The sequence below is a fragment of the Podarcis bocagei genome (genome assembly GCF_964188305.1).
Source record: "Podarcis bocagei genome assembly, chromosome: 11".
Lineage (NCBI taxonomy): Eukaryota > Metazoa > Chordata > Lepidosauria > Squamata > Lacertidae > Podarcis > Podarcis bocagei.
In genome coordinates, this window is record NC_138136.1 from 12,101,026 (window position 1) to 12,121,037 (window position 20,012).

General features: G+C 43.6%; 2 protein-coding genes across 6 annotated transcripts in view; both read right to left on the reverse strand.

Annotated features, from left to right (window-relative positions):
- LOC308597814 (uncharacterized protein) overlaps positions 1-20,012 on the reverse strand; it is a 349,730-nt gene that overhangs the window by 87,886 nt on the left and 241,832 nt on the right. The window lies entirely within an intron of this gene.
- LOC308597677 (semaphorin-4D-like) overlaps positions 1-20,012 on the reverse strand; it is a 122,029-nt gene that overhangs the window by 68,466 nt on the left and 33,551 nt on the right. Inside the window, exon 1 of one of the 5 annotated variants that reach the window (XM_081213638.1) lies at positions 17,129-17,147. The exons of the other annotated variants lie outside the window; for them this stretch is intronic. The gene's annotated coding sequence lies outside the window, so the exon portion shown is untranslated. Of the gene's footprint in view, positions 1-17,128; positions 17,148-20,012 lie in introns of those variants that run through there. 5 annotated transcript variants of the gene reach the window in all.

Below are 20,012 nucleotides of genomic sequence, written 5' to 3' on the forward strand. Positions count from 1 at the left end.
AGCTAGAAACTTCGAAACTGCCAAGCTTTGACTAACACTGTATTTGCAGTTGGCAACAAATCATTGATACTAAAAGGATATTTTAATGTGGATAAATAAGGCACCTGAAATGTTTCCATTGTACATCACTGTTTGTTAAATATTATTTGTATAGCACTTGCAATAGACGCTAACTGCTGGCAAATGAAGTAATAAGGAGACACAAAGTGGGAAGTTTTTTTTTAAAATGATATTTATTAATATTTCACAAACAATAAAAACAAAATCCAACATTTAAACTACAAAAACAAGACAAATAAAAATGCACAGTATAAAAACAGTTGATAGAAGAAAGAGAGGGGGGGAGTAAAAAATGAAGAGTAAGAAGAAGAAGAAAAGCCAAAAATCAAAGCTAAAAATGAATTAATATTTTCAAATCTTATATTTTCTTCACTAGTTTCTTGACCTCCTCACACCTCCCATTTTGTATTCCAGTTCAAATATTAGATTCAGCAAATCCTTACCCTCTAGCATTTATCCTTACTCCATATATTAACCTATTATTATAGATATCCATTTCCAATTGTCATTCCCTATTTACATTTTCTTAAGCATCTCTTTACCAGTACCACTTATTTTCAATCAGACGTCATTTCAACATTCCTTAATTTTACAAAGAGGGAAGTTGCCATTCCAAATGGGCGAGAATATCATTTTTTGTTGCTTTTCTTAAAACACACACACCGGGGGGGGGGGGTCCTATAAAGAAGAATCAGAAGCGAAAACATCAAGTCACATGAAGTTTTTAAAGGAGAGAAATAAAGAACTTTATGTAGCCTACAGCAGAAAGGAAAGAATCTAAGACACAAGGAGAAGTGAAATAACAGCAAAAGATGACCAAGGAAGTGTCAAATGGAAAGCCAAGCAGCAGAAGAACAATAGGAGCAAAAGTGCAAGAGATTGCTTTACTTGCAACATGGACATTTGAATTTAATAATTTTATTATAAAAATACCAGATTGTTGCATCAAGCACTTAATATTTTCCCTAGTGAGGAACTAGTTTTGCTCTACAGCAACTTTTTTTTTTTGGAAACGGCTCACTAAGCCGCAAGTACCAACTCTAGCCAACTTTGGCATCTGGACTGGCAGAACTCATTTGAAGACCACATTTGACCCAGAGGCTGCCATTCGCTAACGCCTAACTTAAATGCACACAATTAATAATGTGCATTCTATGTGCAATTTATCCAACTGTATGGGATAACCATATTAGCCTGATGATCTCCTTTATTTACTTCCACTGAGAGCCAAATTTATGCAAGCACAAAAGAATCTTCGCTACATACCGTATTTTTCGTCCCATAGGACGCTCCGTGCCATAGGACGCACCTAGGTTTTTTGGGGGGAAATAAAGGAATTTCCCCCCCTTTATTTCCCCCCCAAAAGCAGGTCGGGGAAACCGAACCAGGTCGAGGAACAGCGGGATGGCGGTGCTGCGCCTCCCCGCTGTCCCCCAAGCTTGTGGGGCTGGCCGATGTCTGCCCAGCGCGAGGGGCGCCCTGCTTCAGTGTGCCTCGCGAGCCGGGCGGCAGGCTGCTATCCGCAGCGTGGGGAGCCCTGCGGGGAACTCCTGCAGGGCTCCCCACGCTGCGGATGTCTGTCCGGCGCGCAGGGCGCTCTGCTTCAGGGCGCCCCGCTCGCTGGGCGGCAGGCTGCTATCCGCACCGACCCCTCTCGCTCTCCAAGCTTCAGCGAAAGCCTGCATTCGCCCCATAGGACGCACCCAGATTTCCCCTTCATTTTTGGAAAAACTTCAATTCATTTTGTAAAACTTCAATAAATATCTTTTTTTAAAAAAAAAGTGCGTCCTATAGGGCGAAAAATACGGTAATTCTTAGGAAGTTTAGTAAACCTCTGGATTCATTCAGTCTGCCTGCCACACCTCTTCATTTCAATTTGTTCTGCTAGGTAACCAGCTGCTTCTTTCTTGACCCAAAATATCATGTTCCCAACACTTCTAGAGAGTGACAAATTGTGTTTTTCCTGAAATAGCCGCTACTGTCCAGTCATTCGTACTAGTTTCTAACACTGATATCTTTGCACAAAGGTACCTAAAATTCAGATGAGAAAGGGTCATACTGCTGGCTAGATGCTGCATCAACTGACGTGGTTGTGAGAGCGCTTGTGTATATTCAGAAGTTGAAATCAATTCCAGAAGCATGGGGTCAGGGCCAGCAACATAAAATCACCATTGTCTTCCAATTATTGTCACACAGAGCCAAATAAATTGATTATAATTACATACTTTAGTAGGGAATAAACAGCAAAACCAAACAAAGGCATCTTGAATCACCAAGTGTGGTATCCCTGAAAAAGTATCTTATGTCAACGTTTTATCAAATTCGATGTTTGTTCATGGATTTGAAACAGGTTGTATGATCAAGAAAGCTCTTTTGCTAATGCTCATCAGGAATGTAAGAACAAGTTTATTTATAAAATATTTAACAGCTTACAATGCAACAATCCTTTTCAGGGAAACAACATATTCAGTGCAGCCTGAAAAATTTAAGAGATTCCTAGGTATCTGGTATGCTAGGACTTAAGGCAAACCACCTAATATTCTGAAAAGTTTCCGTGACTTTTTAGGTTACCTGTGCCACTGAACTCTTCAGAAGTTAGAATATAATACTAAACTATAATGAAATTTTATTAGTATGCATATCAAAAAGAACTGCTCAGTGGTTGATACTTATGCATATAAAATACAGCCTGCATTTCCAGTTGAAACAAAAAAATGCTTTCTTTCACCACTGCCCAAACAGACTCGAATGCAGAACACAAATTACTTCCAGAATTATAAACAACCGAACACGAGCCTACATAATGGCAATTCTCTCTGCATTTGTGGGCAGATGCCAAAAGTTAGAATAAGCAGAGAGAATTTGTTTAATCATAACCACTGTAAGCTGCTCATCTTTGTAGGAGAATGCCATTGATTTGTAGCTAGAATTCCACTGCGTGAACTGGTGGAAACATTTGCTCAGATAAGCTGGTTAGATGTAATTCAGCCCAGATGTCTAACGAGGCTACCAGTCTTTATTAGATGAGATTTCCAAAACACAAAAAGCGAGAAGGACGAGGATGATCATGCTATGTACATATTAAATTCAGATTATATACGAGCATTTGCCTCCAAACTGCAAACAATTCACAAAGTGAGAAGCCTATATGAGTTCAGTTCTGGTACCAAAAACAATTTCCTACCCTGAGCATATACTCAGACACCCTGTTCCCCAATTCCAAATGTTTATCTATCATCCTAAGTCACTATTTTGCAACCATCTTCGGATTCTAGTAAAGATAAATGAATTCCACAAGTTCTGCCTACCCCTGGTTTATGAAACAAATCAACTTCAAGCTGTGGTTTATGAAGCTGGCTTGTTTCAATATTCAGTCGTGCCTTGGAAGTCAAACAGCCTAGTTCTTGAATGTTTTGGATCCCGACCGATCGAACCTGAAAGCGACTGTTCCGGTTTTCAAACGTTCTTTTGGAAGACGAACGTCCGATGGGTCTTCTGTGGCTTCCGATTGGCTGCAGGAGCTTCCTGCAGCCAATCAGAAGCCACGCTTTGGTTTCCGAACATTTTGGAAGTCGAACAGACTTCGGGAATGGATTTCGTTTGACTCTCAAGGTATGACTGTACCACAGTTAAATAATAATAATAATAATAATTTATTATTTGTACCCCGCCCATCTGGCTGGGCCTCCCCAGCCACTCTGGGCGGCTTCCACAGAAACCAAAAAACACTAAAATATCATACATTAAAAGCTTCCCTGAATAGGGCCGCCTTAAGATGTTTTCTGAATGTCAGGTAGTTGTCCATCACCTTGACATCCGATGGGAGGGCATTCCACAGGGCGGGCACCACCACCGAAAAGGCCCTCTGCCTGGTTCCCTGTAGCTTCGCTTCTCGCAATGAGGGAACCGCCAGAAGGCCCTCGGCGCTGGACCTCAGTGTCCGGGCAGAACGATGGGGGTGGAGACGCTCCTTCAGGTATACTGGGCCGAAGCCGTTTAGGGCTTTAAAGGTCAACACCAACACTTTGAATTGTGCTCGGAAACGTACTGGGAGCCAATGTAGGTCTTTCAAGACCGGTGTTATGTGGTCTCGGCGGCCGCCCCCAGTCACCAGTCTAGCTGCCGCATTCTGGATTAGCTGTAGTTGACTATAGGAATTGGACATGATGCTATCTGCAGTTAATTGAAATCAGACGTGAAAGCTTTCAATACCGTCCTCACAGCTGCACCAGAGGATTGTACAGAAGTCTGAGGCTTAGTCACTTAATTCTAAATCGTTTGTGGCTGCATCTGTAACCCAATTTGCAGGCAGCAATGCGGGTGGACGCTTGAAAAGCCACTGGCAGCAGCTCTGCACAACAAATTGTGTGTGTGTGTGTGTGTGTGTGTGTGTGTGTGTGTGTGTGTACCTCTCCCCAAACAGCACACACAGATCTAACTGTTGAAACTAGTGGCGGCAGCTTTGGCAGGTTTAAAAAGCATATAACCCACTTGGAAAACGGCTTTACAGAAACAGCTGTCCACGAGGTTCTGCCCCAACACAGTCCATCTGCAAATATAAATTGGACCTGAGCCAGGTTAATTGAAATTAATGGAGCATTGTTTTGCTGACACCCCACCATTGTTCTCAGCTCAAGGGAATAAATCTGTGCACCGCAGTCCACTGATTATATATTAGCGCTGATTATATTTATTCAGTGCCTTGGAAAAGGAATACACAAAAATAGATATCAAAGCGAACACAGACACGTTAAAACATTTAATCTTTTTTAAAATTGCAGTTTTAAAAGACCTAACACTAGTAAAGATGACAGATGCCAGCAGTCTAGGCTTCCAAAGATATCTGGGTGATGATGGGGTCATTTTGTAATAATGGGGTCAGTGGTATAGCCATCCGACACAAGGTCATTTTCCTTTCTCCGAACATAGAGTTTATTGATTGTAATTAAGCACAGCCTCCTGCAGCAAGAGTAGCTCATGTGGCGTCTGGGTCAAAAGAGTTTATGAAATTCGTTGCATATGCACAGTACAATTCTACCCTTTCAATAGCAGGCACCAATATATTGCTTTCTATACTGCTCCCACCACAACCCTCCCCCCCCCCCAGTTGCAGGAGCATATAAATTGTGCGTTTCTCGACTGGGGTTAAAATAAATATTCTTATTACAGAAAGGTTACGCACCAATGTAGGCACTGCACTTAACTAATTTTAGGGCTGAACAAGACATAGCATAAGCAGTGGTGGCAGGTGAAACAGTTCGGTGTGCCACAATTAGCACCATCTATTGCACACAGTTGCTGAGTGGACACTTAGCCCTGCGCAGGCTGCTGATTTCAGCAGGGCAACTATCCATTCAGCAACCAGGAACTGCTATGTGGTCGGCTGCTGTGCTTCTGCACGGCCACCTCCTGATGCCAAAAGCTAAGAGCGGGAATACACTCTCCTCACTCGAGTGCCACACATCAGCTACTGGCGAGCCACTGAACTGGCTATTTCTGTGAGCAGGATCTCCCATGGGTAGCTAGCTTTGCTGTTTTTACTAGCTATTATCCCCAGGCAGCCACTTTGAAGAATGAGGAGGTGCCACTCTGACAACCCTTTCCCCAGTCGAAATTGCCCCAAGCTTTTTATGAGCTCCGCAAGGGGGGAAAGACAGGTTTCTCCCTCTGTAACGAACCACCTCTGCAAGGGGAAACGGTAAAAGCCACTGTAACTAACTTTGGGGAGTGATTTTGGAATGGGAAAAGGACAAAAGACTAATTATGCTCTTCCCAAGCACAAACTTTCTCTGTCTCAATGGAATCACTAATTAGTTGAACCCACACAGAAAATCCTGAATGTACATCTCCTGTGTCCCATATGGGTGGGCTCTTAAAGCTTAATCCTGTCATATTTACTTGGGGGGGGGGGGGAAATCCCATATGCCACATTTGCACCTAAGCCATGGTTAGTTACCCAGGGCAGGTTTGGACATTCAAACTATGGCTTGCTTTTCTGCAACAAACCACAATTTGAAACAGTGATTGGTCGTTAGCTTGCAAATTTGCTTTAGCTTTGGTTTGTCGTGGGACGCAGGTGGCGCTGTGGGTTAAACCACAGAGCCTAGGGCTTGCCGATCCGAAGGCCGGTAGTTCAAATCCCTGCGACGGGGTGAGCTCCCGTTGCTCGGTCCCATCTTCTGCCAACCTAGCAGTTCAAAAGCACGAAGTGGAAGTAGATAAATAGGTACCGCTCCAGCGGGAAGGTAAACGGTGTTTCCGTGCACTGCTCTGGTTCGCCAGAAGCGGCTTAGTCATGCTGGCCCCATGACCCGGAAGCTGTACGCTGGCTCCCTTGGCCAATAAAGTGAGATGAGCGCCGCAACCCCAGAGTTGGCCATGACTGGACCTAATGGTCAGGGGCCCCTTTACCCTTTACCTATGGTTTGTCATTTGAGCATCCTGTCTTAATTCTGGTTTGTTCGGTGTCCCTTCTCAAACCACAAAGGCATGAGGTAAATGCGACTAGAAATCTTTTCCTCAGGCTTTCTTCCCCAACTTTTGCTGGTGCTTTTCCAGAAGCAGTCCTCTCTTCTCCTTCTGCCTAGCGATAAACTACTTTCTCCACTTCTTCCTGACCAGGTCACATCACACCAACCCACCCAGCTTTGTGGCTGCTTTGTGAAAGAAAATTTTAAAGGGACATCTTTTTAATTAACTTACATCTATTCAGTACTGCATGTTGAAAGCACAGAATGTATTTAACATAGGTTACCACTCCAGAGTAGTACGCTGCATAGCAAAACAATGGGGATTTTATGTGGGGTGTTATGTAGGTCATGACCTGTTCTTGCTTACTAGGCGGTCTCTGGGGAATAATTTGGTAAAACTGGTTTTTCTGGAGGCTTGGAGCTAATTGGTGATGGATATCCCTCAAGGCTGGTGAGGGATGTTTTGAGAGTCCATGGGCGAAAGTATGATTATTAGGCCTGGGTGATATATCAATATATCACACAGGACCACTATAGGAAGCAGACTGCAATGTCATTTTCACTCGGCAGTAAGGTAAAGGTAAAAGAACCCTGGTTAGTTAATTAAAGTCAAAGGAAACTATGGGGTTGCGGCGCTCATCTCGCTTTTCAGGCAAAGCAGACAGCTTTCCAGGTCATGTGGCCAGCAGGACCAAACTGCTTCTGGTGCAACGGGACACCATGATGGAAGCCAGAGTGCATGGAAATGCTGTTTACCTTTCCACCGTGGAGGTACCTATTTATCTAGTTGCCCTGGTGTGCTTTCGAACTGCTAGGTTGGCAGGAGCTGGGACAGAGCAACAGGAGCTCACTCCATTGCGGGGATTTGAACTGCCAATCTTCTGATTGGGAAGCCCAAGAGGTTCAGTGGTTTAGACCACAGCACCACCTGTGTCCTCAATAAACAAGCACACAATCACTGATAGGTCCACCCACCATTGTGAGGCTCAAAGCAATGAAGATGATGCCTCCCCAGCTGTTGCCATTGGCTGTAGGTTTCTTGTGATGTCACAAAAGCCCTTGGCAACTGAGTGGATATAAAGGCAGACCAAGGGGAAAGCCCTTTTCTATTTCCAGCAGGACACACCTGGCAATGGATGTGACATTCAGCACTGCCCAGGTTTCTTCCACTTGGAGGAGGCAAAGTGGTGAATGGAAGGAGGCAATCCTCTGGCAGTGGGATGCTAGGGAGTGATAATAAGGCAAGTTTGCTTGCTTGAAGGCTGCTGGTATCTGTGATTAGAAGCTGGTGGACGTCTCATGGTGGACCTAAGAGAAGCTGGCAGATGTTGGTAAAAACATTATCTGGAGAGCTCATCTCAGACTGCAGCAAACAGATGACGGGTAAAGGTAAAGGTAAAGGACCCCTGGGCGGTTAAGTCCAGTCAAAGGCGACTGTGGGGTTGCAGTGCTTATCTTGCTTCAGGCTGAGGGAGTGTTTGTCCACAGACAACTTTCCGGGTCATGTGGTCAGCATCACAGCATCGTCTGGCGCAACAGGACACCGTGACGGAAACCAGAGCACACAGAAATGCCGTTTATATTCCCACCGCAGTGGTACCTATTTATCTACATACACTGGCATGCTTTCGAACTGCTAGGTTGGCAGGAGCTGGGACAGAGCCACAGGAGCTCACCCCGTCACAGGGATTCAAACCACTGACCTTCTGATTAGCAAGCCCAAGAGGCTCAGTGGTTTAGGAGTGCAAAGATTAGGAGTGCATTTAAATGGTCCCTGCTCTTCCTTGCAAATTTGGCATCATGGCTTTGCCTGCCTTGCACCTGAAGTCGAGTTTGAAATTAGCCAGGCACCAGGCCCATTCTGCACCTGGCCTTCGACCACTTGTGAGCAAGTGAGGATGCCTGGGCGCCCGGATGGGACCTGACATCTCCACCATCTGGGGATCAGTGGATCTCAACAGTTTTCACACACTAATACACCATTCTGTAGAATTCTATCCATTATATTTTATCTGCACAATCGTAATGGATTTCTGGACCCATAATGCTTTTTCTGTGCAGCTTGAGCAGGAGAAGTCACCATTAAGAAAAAGAGGAATAGGACAATATATATGGGAACTGTCCCTGAATCAAGTGGCCTTTCTTCTTTAAGGTTTTCAAAACCCTTAACCTAGCTCGAGGTTGTCATCTGAACTACCCAGATGTTTAGCTGAGAATCAATCACAGTCAGTCCATCATTTGAAAAATAAGACTTTAGAGCCATCTTACCCAAAAATGGCAACTAGACATTCCATTTTGGTGACTACAACCTTGGTTTAAGGAGCCATTTGGCTCCTTATATACCTGCATTTCTTATATACCTGCATTTATAACACTGAGAAGGACAGGGCATGGTTTGGACTTTTCCATGCAAAGAGCGAAACTGGAAGGTCTGGGAGGTGTAAGCAGCCCCTCACGGGCCCAAGGTTCCCCATCAACAATAAACTCAGTAGCCATCAACCTTTTCAGAATTGGGATCCTATCTTTAACTTGAACATGCACTTTAGGACCCACTCCTGAATGATTTGTTACTATACATTTGTATGGTGGTAGCACTGCTAAACAGTGAGGCCAGCCGCACAGCTGAAAACCATTGATCTGACTTGCCATCAACTCCTGCTTCCTTGGAGGTGGAGAAGACAATACAAAAGTCACTTCCTCCCAATCATTTCATCCTCTCCATGGAAGGAATGTTCCTGAGTGAATCGTCTGCAGCACAATAAACACCGCCAGATCAGTAATTGAAGTTTAACGGCAATGCACATAATAGAAGCAAGGGAAAGGAGTAAGTATATTCACGGTGCTCTTGTTGGCACTTACAATCAGCAAATGCACAGAACTGCAAGCAGTACGTTCCAACACACAACACACAGCTCCCAGGCTTTTCAGCAGAAATTCGAAACAATTGGGAAAACAGAGAAGCTGTTCCCTGGCAAATTATCCAGGGATAAGGAGCCAAAAATAAATCTGTCAGAATGCATTATCTCCTTTCACACTGCACAACCCACGTGCATCGGTGCAATGGAAGAAAGAGGCTCCACTCTTCCCAATTTTGCATTCTAAGCCACAAGTCACTCACGGTCATCACTCTTCTTCTCTGCATGCTGCCCTCGTTCTCTTCCCCCCAATACACCAACTTTTTTTAAACTCTGTTGTACGGGCAGACACACATGCACAAGTATGCGTGGCACTGGTCAGTTTTCACCACAGAGCCAAGGCAAAACTGGAGTGACGCACAGCCCTGAGCTTCTGGGTTTATTTATTTGGCACATTACACAAAGGTTTCAGAGCAACCTACAGTGTAATTAAAAGCATAAGCAGGTAAAAAATACATTATAATATCAGCACACTCACACAATCAAACATACAATTTATAAATAACAGTCACAGGAAAAGCCAGCTGTTTGTAAAGCATGGAACGGGATGCTCTGCTATATTTGGCTGGAGTTGTTCACCCTTCGCACAGTGGCGCTCAATCTATGACCAGCCTACAACATTGGAATCCCACTAAAGTTGTGCATCTTTTGCATTTGTCTGTGGATGGGTGCTAGAGTCACATTTCAAATTTCAGAAACGAAAGTCGTGAAATGTTTCTGCTGGGCATGCCTCGCTTTCTATTCCTGTTTTCTAGCAGCCTTCAAGAGAAACGAGAGAATGAAGAGCAAGACATAGCATTGCTTGGCTAAAGAAGCTACAAAGATAGCTTTCGCTTTTCCTTCTCCGGACACATGAACTAAAGCTATAAATAAATAAATACGGAGGAGGAAGATGGCAAAGGTTCTTAAGGTCAGGTTGTCCGAAGAGCCTGCTTCCTGTAAGCAGCAAAACATTAAGGATATTGATTTTGTTTAATTAAAGCAAATTAACAGTTAAGTGATAGTGAAAGTTAATTGCTCCTTAAAAGCCATTCATGTTTCTCTTGATTTAAATGAAAGCAGCCTTTGTATGAACAAGGAAGATTAATTTTCCACCCTTGACAAAAGCAATAAGAGAAAGGCAGAACAGAAATTCAATTCATTCCGTCTTTTTTGGGTACATTAATAATTTCCTTTGACATTTCCTGTCACCGCTTTTCCACATGTACTTGCATTTTCAGAATTATATAGATGTCTCCCCCCATTAAAAAATCCTCTATTATCCGAACAAAATACAACAGCACTTTCAAGAAGATAAACCTGCCCTACACACACCTTGAAAGGTAAGGGGAATCTGCTTCAGAAAAGGAACCTTAAATTCTTCCTATTTTTCTTGAGGGGAAGCATGCAAGTTGATTCCTAAAGGGAGTCAGCCATCTTACTCCACCACAACACTGCTCTTCCTAAGACTACTTGAAGCTCAGTGGTGCACTATTTGAAGGAGCACAAACAAATTCAGGAGGAACTATAGTGCTGTGCAGTTTGAATTCCAGTTCTATACACTGTATAGAAGACGAGGAACATCAGCAAAACATGCCCTATTTAGATGTTTGAATGCTAAATAATTCAATCCTATACTCACTTAATCTGGGAATAAACAATACGAAATATGATTGCTCCTATACAAAGGTATGGTGAATAAATGGGGTCTATAATGATCCCTGAAGTTCTTTTTTCTGTAAATTCAAAACCTCTGGGAAGCACAGAAGTGAAAGTGGGAGGGGGGCAACATTTACTCCCCCCATCCCACTATTTTTAAGTGGGAAAGAGACTGGAATTTTTTTAATTTAAAGAAATGTATGCCATACTTTTCTTCTTTGGAATGGTGAGTTGAAGTACAGTTGTAAAACATACTGCCGCAGACAAATTACACTGCTGCAGAACTCCTAGCTAAAAACATTAGCGGCACTAATGTCAATATTGATAATACTGAGGCCGCAGTTATCTGGATTACTGAACAGGCAACACCAGTGGGATCCAATTAGGAGCCTGCTAAGCACATCGCTCCCACAGAATAGTGGCAAGGACCTTGTACAATACAAGCTCAGGGCCTCTGCTTCTCATTTGTTTCCTATCCATACATCTGCTCAAATTGAATGCTTTAAAATACACACAGCTACGGAACACAATTTAAGAGCTGAGCATCTTCTTTTCATTCACTGAAACCTTCCATTTCCATTTATGATCAAACCATGTTGTTGTTTAGTCGTTTAGTTGTGTCCGACTCTTTGTGACCCCATGGACCAGAGCACGCCAGGCACTCCTGTCTTCTACTGCCTCCCGCAGTTTGGTCAAACTCATGCTGGTAGCTTCGAGAACACTGTCAACCATCTCGTCCTCTGTCGTCCCCTTCTCCTTGTGCCCTCCATCTTTCCCAACATCAGGGTCTTTTCCAGGGAGTCTTCTCTTCTCATGATGTGGCCAAAGTATTGTAAACTGGGTTGAATATCTACAAAGCAGGATTGTTTGCTGGTTCCATATCTTGGCTTCTACTTCAGAAATCAAACCACAGTTTCTGTCCAGGAGCATGTCTGTTCCTATTTTGCAATACAGTAGTACCTCGGTTTACAAACTTAATCCATTCCGGAAGTCCGTTCTTAAACCGAAACCATTCTTAAACCGAGGTGCGCTTTCCCTAATGTGGCCTCCCGCCACTGGTTCAGGTTCTGTTCTTAGACTGAGGTAACGTTCACAAACCGGGACCCTACTTCTGATTTTGCGGAGTTCGTAAACCAAATAGTTCGTAAACAGGGCTGTTCTTAAACTGAGGTATCACTGTATGTCCAACTATAAAACTGGGTGTTAGTGTGTATATCTGAGAATCTGAATATAGGGTGGGTAAATGAAAGTAGGAACCATAGCGTTCCTTGCTTGTTGCTGTTGTATAGTTGTATGCCTGCAGTGGGAAAGGTATGATGTTTTGCACATTGGAGAGAGACTCAAACCTGCAATCGCCCAGGTGTGTTTGTCATTGCATTAACAGAGTGTATCACAGGGCTCCTCTGGCTGTGTCTAAGTTAGGAATACTTCCTTACAAGTCATTATCATTGGTCCATCTAGTTCAGTATTGTCTACTCTGACTGGTAGCAGCTCTCCAGGGTTTCAGGCAACATGCTCTCTTGAGTGTTGGGGGCATGGCAATGTAACCAACACACAAATCCCACAGCCTGTGCAGGTTGACTCCCTTTGTGGTAGCAGGGCATGAAGATGTCCTTTTCTACACAATGTAAGTAAACTATATCATACTTATACAGTTCATCATACTGATTTATGATACATTTATTTCTGTGGGTCTGCTCCAAGCATGAGTTGAGCTGGATGCAAATAATAATAATAATAATAATAATAATAATAATAATAATAATAATAATAATAATAATAGATTATTTATACCCCGCCCATCTGGCTGAGTTTCCCCAACCACTCTGGGCGGCTTCCAATCAAGTGTTAAAACAATACAATCAAGTGTTAAAAACAATACAATCAAGTGTTAAAAACAATACAATCAAGTGTTAAAAATAATACAATCAAGTGTTAAAAACAATACAGCATTAAATATTAAAAAACTTCTGTAAACAGGGCTGCCTTACCTTCTTGTAAGAATACTTGAGCAAAATCAAGAACGAACATGCAAGTCTACACTGTCTTGGTGGTGGTTACAGTTATTTTTTTAGGACAGGGGTGGGAAACCTTTCTGGTCTGGGTGGGGCATAATGTTAGCTCCCCCACCTCTCGCAGGAGAAATGTGACAGATGGATGGGTCTTTTTTGCCCTCAGGTGTCTTCAGAAACCTCTTTCAAAGCACTAACTTGCCCAGCGCTTTGAAAGGGGCTTGTGAAGACCCAACCATCAGCTGCTCGTCATTGTATGGTCTCAAGCATTGGGTATGTGGGGCGTGGTTTGGGCAAAATGAGGAGGCCTGGCAGCCCATGGGCCAGAGGTTCCCCACCCTGGTTTAGAGTACTGTGGTACCTCAGGTTACATACGCTTCAGGTTACAGACTCCGCTAACCCAGAAATAGTGCTTCAGGTTAAGAACTTTGCTTCAGGATGAGAACAGAAATCGTGCTCTGACGGCGCGGCAGCAGAGGAAGGCCCCATTAGCTAAAGAGGTGCTTCAGGTTAAGAACAGTTTCAGGTTAAGTACAGACCTCTGGAACAAATTAAGTACTTAACCTGAGGTACCACTGTATTATTCCTGAGACTCAAAACTACCAACAAATTTCCTTTTTGTCCCTGTCCAAATGCTAGCTCTGAGAAGTTCCTAGTAGTTCTGTATGGGGTGGATTTCATTCCAAAGGGGGGGGGGAGAATCTGCTTGGCACAGAATCAAATACAAATTATCGGCCTCTGATGAGCTGCCACAAAACTGCAAGTTTGAACACTTTGAGCATGCAATCTGATTTCTGCAAGTCTCAACATTATTCGTCTTTCAGACCTGGTTTTATCACACAGGTCACACACAACACTTCAAAGTTCAAAATGTTGCACCATCACATATTCAGCCTTAAGAGCGTTAATTCCCCCCCCCCCCCGGCATTTCTCACTGCATATAGTCAAGCCTTATCATGTCCAAAAACAGCCTCTCCCCACAAAATAGGATGGAAACGATGTTCTAGCAATGCCCTTTGCACTACACTGCAATTCAGAGTGTTTAACCCACTGATGCTTGTCTGGTCTTATGTACGTCAGAAATCCAAACCAAAAAGTTGAGGGTTATCCCACTTATTTGCCAAGTGACCACAACATGATAGCTAGGCACATTCAAAAGATTCTTTGAATCTACTATCACGCTCTTAAAGCAAAAATATAGCCAAGGCCTTAGACTACTCAGATGGTTGTACAGTAAGAAAAGAATGAGCATGTAACACAACCAAAGATTCCTGTGGCATGTTAAAGCCTAACACATTTATTATGGCACAAACCTTGCAAGGAACAGTCGGAGTGGCTTTCAATTTGACAGAGATGCTTGTACATGACAAAAGTTCATGCCACAACGGACACATGATTGCCACCTTAAAGACATTTTTCTACTGAGACACAACCACTGGAATCTGGTGTGCAAAATGGGAGGTTGTGTCATCAGAAGTCATGGGAGGGATTCGCCTAACGCAGGGGTCAGCAAACTTTTTCAGCAGGGGGCGGGTCCACTCTCCCTCAAACCTTGGGGGGGAGGGGCCCGGACTATATTTTGAAAGAAAGAAAAATGAATGAATTCCTATGCCCCACAAATAACCCAGAGATGCATTTTAAATGAAAGCACACATTCTACTCATGTAAAAACACCCTGATTCCTGGACCGTCTGTGGGCCGGATTGAGAAGGTGATTGGGCCGGATCCAGTCCCTGGGCCTTAGGTTGCCTACCCATGGCCTAACAAGTCCAGTCGGCAAAACCCTCAACAAGGTCTTCTGTGTGCACAATGGGGCATTCTCTCCTCCTATCTTCATGATGCCCCTGAAATGGGGGGCAGGGGTTCTGCGAGAACCCTCAGAACAGGAGAGAGGGGCTGTTTCATCTGGCAAACCAAAATGCTTGTTCCAATTTAACCATCAACTTAGCTTGGCACTGAATTCCTCCCCGTATCTTTTCAGGTGTGTCCCAGGCAGGTAATGAGTGGACACGGGAAATGGCATTTCACTGAGACCATGGTCTATTTAGCTCAGCAATGACAATACTGAAAGGCAGTGACTCTCCGAAATTTCAGGCAGGATTCTCTCCCAAGCTCTACCTAGAGATGCCAGGAATTGAACCTTGTGATTCAACGCTCAAGCATCCTTGCCCCAATGAAACAGTTCTTAAGCACGACCACGCCAAGACTCCATTCTGATGCAATGCCTGTTTGACCCTTTACCGGTGTAAATTTGCAAAGTGGGGCAGTGCAGATGATTCATCGTCTCGGTCAGGAAACCTGACAGGCAGAAACAGCACATAGTTTCTTAGTGGCATGTCGGGTGGACCGACTAACTCCAGGTGTTTTAAGTTCAGACTAGCTGTCAGAATAGCGAAATGTGACTCATTCAGAAATAGTGTTTACTAATCACCTAAATCACTGCAGACGTCTGCATGGATATCTGAAAATGGTTATCTTCCTAGATAAATTAGGCATGTACAGTGGTACCTTGGAAGTCGAACAGAATCCGTTCCGGAAGTCCGTTTGACTTCCAAAACGTTTGGAAAGCAAGGTGCGGCTTCCGATTGGCTGCAGGAATCTCCTGCAGCCAATCAGAAGCCATGGAAGTCGCATCGGATGTTCGGGTTCCAAAGAACGTTTGAAAACCGGAACAATCACTTCCAGTTTTCAATCGCTTGGGAGCCGAAACATTCGTCTCCCAAGGTGTTTGAAAACCAAGGTACAACTGTACTGCTAATAAAAGACTGAGGAAGGCCAAAAGGTTGTGAAGTATTAAAGCCACCCACTTTGAACTGCATTTGGAAGCCCACAATGGAGATGAAATGATGATTTTTTTCAAAACGCCTTAAGACCTGCTTGCATTAACGTATTGTATATTTCCCAGCACCATTTGTGCAAAGATTATAGACTTTTAAAGAAACTGGGTCGTAATCCTTTGGGGTTATAGCTGAGAAATTTATTTTCTATCTATTCTTAGGGGAGAAAGGTGAGGGGAATCCCCCCCACCTTTCATTTCAACATTATTTCCCACAAGACAAGGCTAATGCATAACAAAATGTATCAGGACTCACCCCCCCAACTCTGACAACACTTGCATGTTCCTCTGACAGAAGGGGGGGGGGGACTGAATAAGCAATTTGACCTGAGCAATTAAGCTCATTTCTTTTGTGAAACTTATAATGAAATGGATGGAATTTCCTTTTCAATACAGCTGCCTGTTCTAGTAATTGTCAAGGTAAATTGCACAGAAATACCTAATTTATTCACAAAAAGCCGCTGTGAAAGGGGATACTTTAGAGTATAAATGTCTCCTGGGGTTCACCACTTAAGATTTAAAGTGCCGAAGTATTTCTTGTTCATGAGACGTAACACCACAGGGCATTTTTATGGTAACTGGGAAAGGAAACATCCCAACTCTGTAATTTATCAGCAATAGTTTTGCCTGTACATAGGAATTTGTGGCCATCTCACTTATGAAACGAGGTTTGTAGCATCTAATCATTAGTTATAAATATTAATAAGGTTTTTTTAAAAAGGAATTTCCATTTCTGAAAGCCAAGTCTTTATAAAATATCCTTTGGTCTATTTGTGTGGCTCAAAAGTTGACTAAAAATTATGCTAAACTGCTCCAATCTCAATGTTTTAACTGTTTAAAGACTGGTTATGCAAAAGGAGAAAAAAATGGATTTTAAAAATGGGTCGAGTGAGGGCTTTCTGAATCCAAATGAAACAGTGGCTTATTTCCCAGCAATTTTAGATTTGTGAATCAAATCCGTTTTACACATACCTTGCAAATATTGTGCCAAAATGTCCAAAGTGGCAATGACAAGCTTTGCACATAGTCAGGATGTTTTGTGCAAAGGATTCCACGGGACTAATTTATTTCTTAAGACAGAAAGGAGCCCTGCAATGGTTTGTGTGTCACGAGCAAGTATTAGCATAGAGGAGAGCTCTCGGGGTCTCAGAAGAGGAAACGGCGGCTAGGAAAAAGCAAGCTAAATAATGCAAAAACCTTCAGCGAGAGAGAGAACGTGTCGGGCCTTGGCAAAGCTCCAAGATGATGCACAACTGGAAGTCCAGTTCTAGTGCCAAGTCGCAAATGGACATGAGACAGGTGAGGTTCTTCGAAGGCAGGCAGGTGAGGTGGTCAAGGGCTGGAGAAAATAAAAGGAACATTGGAAGCTGCCTTGGCAGACCAATGGTCCATCTTTCTCTGCTCTGTTTACAATGCCTGGAAGCAGCTCTCTGGCATTCAGACAGGGGTCCTTCCCAGTCCTACAGGGAGATGCCAGGAACGGACTCTGGAAGCGCCTGCATGCTCTACCACTGAACTACAGAAGGCAAGATCACCTGCTGCAGGGTGAGGCCAGGAGGAGACTCTTGAGAGTCCTGTGTGGCTACGGTTCGAGACAAGGTGCTCTGCACGGCGAACGGGACTTGGATGCTAACTGTCATACAAGCTCTGGCCTGTCTCAACCAACTTCTGAGATCAATATTCAGGTTGCTGTGTGTGTTGGCTATATTCAGATTGCTGTGGCTGCCTAGAAGATGCCCTTGCTCTACAGAGGTGTAATATGCAAGGTTTGTGGAGCAAGCATTAGCATCAAGTGTCACAGAAAATAAGGGAATATAGGAGGTGTCCTCATACCAAGTCAGAACAATGGTCCCTCTACCTCAGTACAGTGGTACCTTGGTTTGCAACCGTTTTGGATTACAACCACGTCAAACCCTGAAGTGTATGTCCCTTTTTTTGGATTACAACCATTTTATTTTATTTTTGGAGGACCCATTGGTGAAAGCGCGCCTTGGGTTACAACCTGTTTTGGTTTACAACCGGACCTCCAGAACGGATTATGGTTGTAAACCAAGATATCCGTGTATTTTCTACAATGATTGCCAGCAGCTCGCCAGGGTTTCAGGCAGGGTTTCTCAAAAGTCCTCCCTGGAGGCGCCCAGGAATTGGTCCTGTCATCTTCTGCATGCAAAGCAGATGCTCTACTATTGACCTACAGCCCTTCCTCACTGGAGACTCTCTGCTTGATGCCATGGTATGGGACCTCCTTCCAGCACCATATAGTATTGTTTCATCACAAAACTCTAAAACATTTTGTTAGAAGACTGGGAGAGGGAAAATGTAGCTGGTCAATTGAAATAACTACGCAATGATAGTGCAAACAGGAGACATCCACTGTAGACATCTAGGCAAGTCCTAGATCTTCCTGCAAGAACTATCATTCTCTAAAGTCTTCTCCCAAAAAGGAGACCACTGTAGGCTTTTGCTAAAAGATCTGGCAGGCCTTTAAAGGCTCCTTTAAAGGTGATCTGCACTATCCCCCTTGGCCAGGGCTGCCAGAAGTAGCCGCTACACCAGCACTGAAGCAAGTCCCACATGCAACACAATGATATGCAGCATTTTGCCACCATTGCGACTCAACCCAGTGCGTTGCAAAAGCAGAGCATCACCACATGTTTAAATCTTGGGCCAGTCACTGTCTTTTAGTCCAACATACCTCACAGGATTGTTTTCAGGATATATGGGGAGGGGGAAATTAAGTTTCTTGGAGGAAAAGCGGGATATAAATGTATGTATGTATGTATGTATAAAATAAATATATAAATCCTTTAGAATGCATTATTAAGGTTCTAAACATTTGACCGATTTAGCTATGGAAAAGAGGGTTGTTGTTTTTAAGTATTTTCTTCTCCATAGTTCAAATATACAGTCCAACCTATTGCAAATTATAAGTTATTAAGGGACACAAAACACATTTCTTGGCGTAAAGAGGACTCGCTTTAACCGGTATTTTCCCACCTTCTGACGTAAATGACAAGCTTAAGTTCATTCTGGCATTGTTTTCCTATTTGATTAGCCACGCTAATTATGTCTCTGACTTTCTCTCTTTTTTGCCAGAATCATGAAACAATGGCAGACGTTTTAGAGAGTAAGAAGAAGCATTGTCTCAGCCTTGCATACGCCAACAGAAAAAGATGCATGGGCCTGTAATTACTTTCAGAGATTTCCTATGCAATCCTACTACGCACATCCAACGATACTCACATGAAGTTAGTGGGAAAGGATCACCTCACACAAATATCAGCCAAGCACGTTTCAAAAGGGCTGGTCAGATGTTTCCACTCTGAAGATAAATTTAATGTGCTGATGTTGTTGTTTAGTCGTTTAGTCGTGTCCGACTCTTTGTGACCCCATGGACCAGAGCACGCCAGGCACTTCTGTCCTCCACTGCCTACCGCAGTTTAGTCAAACTCATGCTGGTAGCTTCAAGAACACCATCCAACCATCTCATCCTCTGTCGTCCCCTTCTCCTTGTGCCCTCCATCTTTCCCAACATCAGGGTATTTTCCAGGGAGTCTTCTCTTCTCATAAGGTGGCCAAAGTATTGGAGCCTCAGCTTCACGATCTGTCCTTCCAGTGAGCACTCAGGGCTGATTTCCTTAAGAATGGATACGTTTGATCTTCTTGCAGTCCATGGGACTCTCAAGAGTCTCCTCCAGCACCATAATTCAAAAGCATCAATTCTTCGGCGATCAGCCTTCTTTATGGTCCAGCTCTCACTTCCATACATCACTACTGGGAAAACCATAGCTTTTACTATACAGACCTTTGTTGGCAAGGTGATGTCTCTACTTTTTAATGTGCTGATACCTGCAGTAAATGTCAGCAAGACACTTAACCACACCTATCGTTTAACTTCGTAGCAACGTATGAGTGTGAATGGATTCCCCTGACCTCTGCAATATGTTCCCAAACTGAAAGGAAAGGCAGGTCGTTGTGTAAGGGAAATGTGGTGCCGGTTGCCATCTTACAGTGTAAATGTGACAAATGCGATGAGGCAAAGACTTGCCACCAATAAGTCCCTTGCTCCCTGCAAACAATA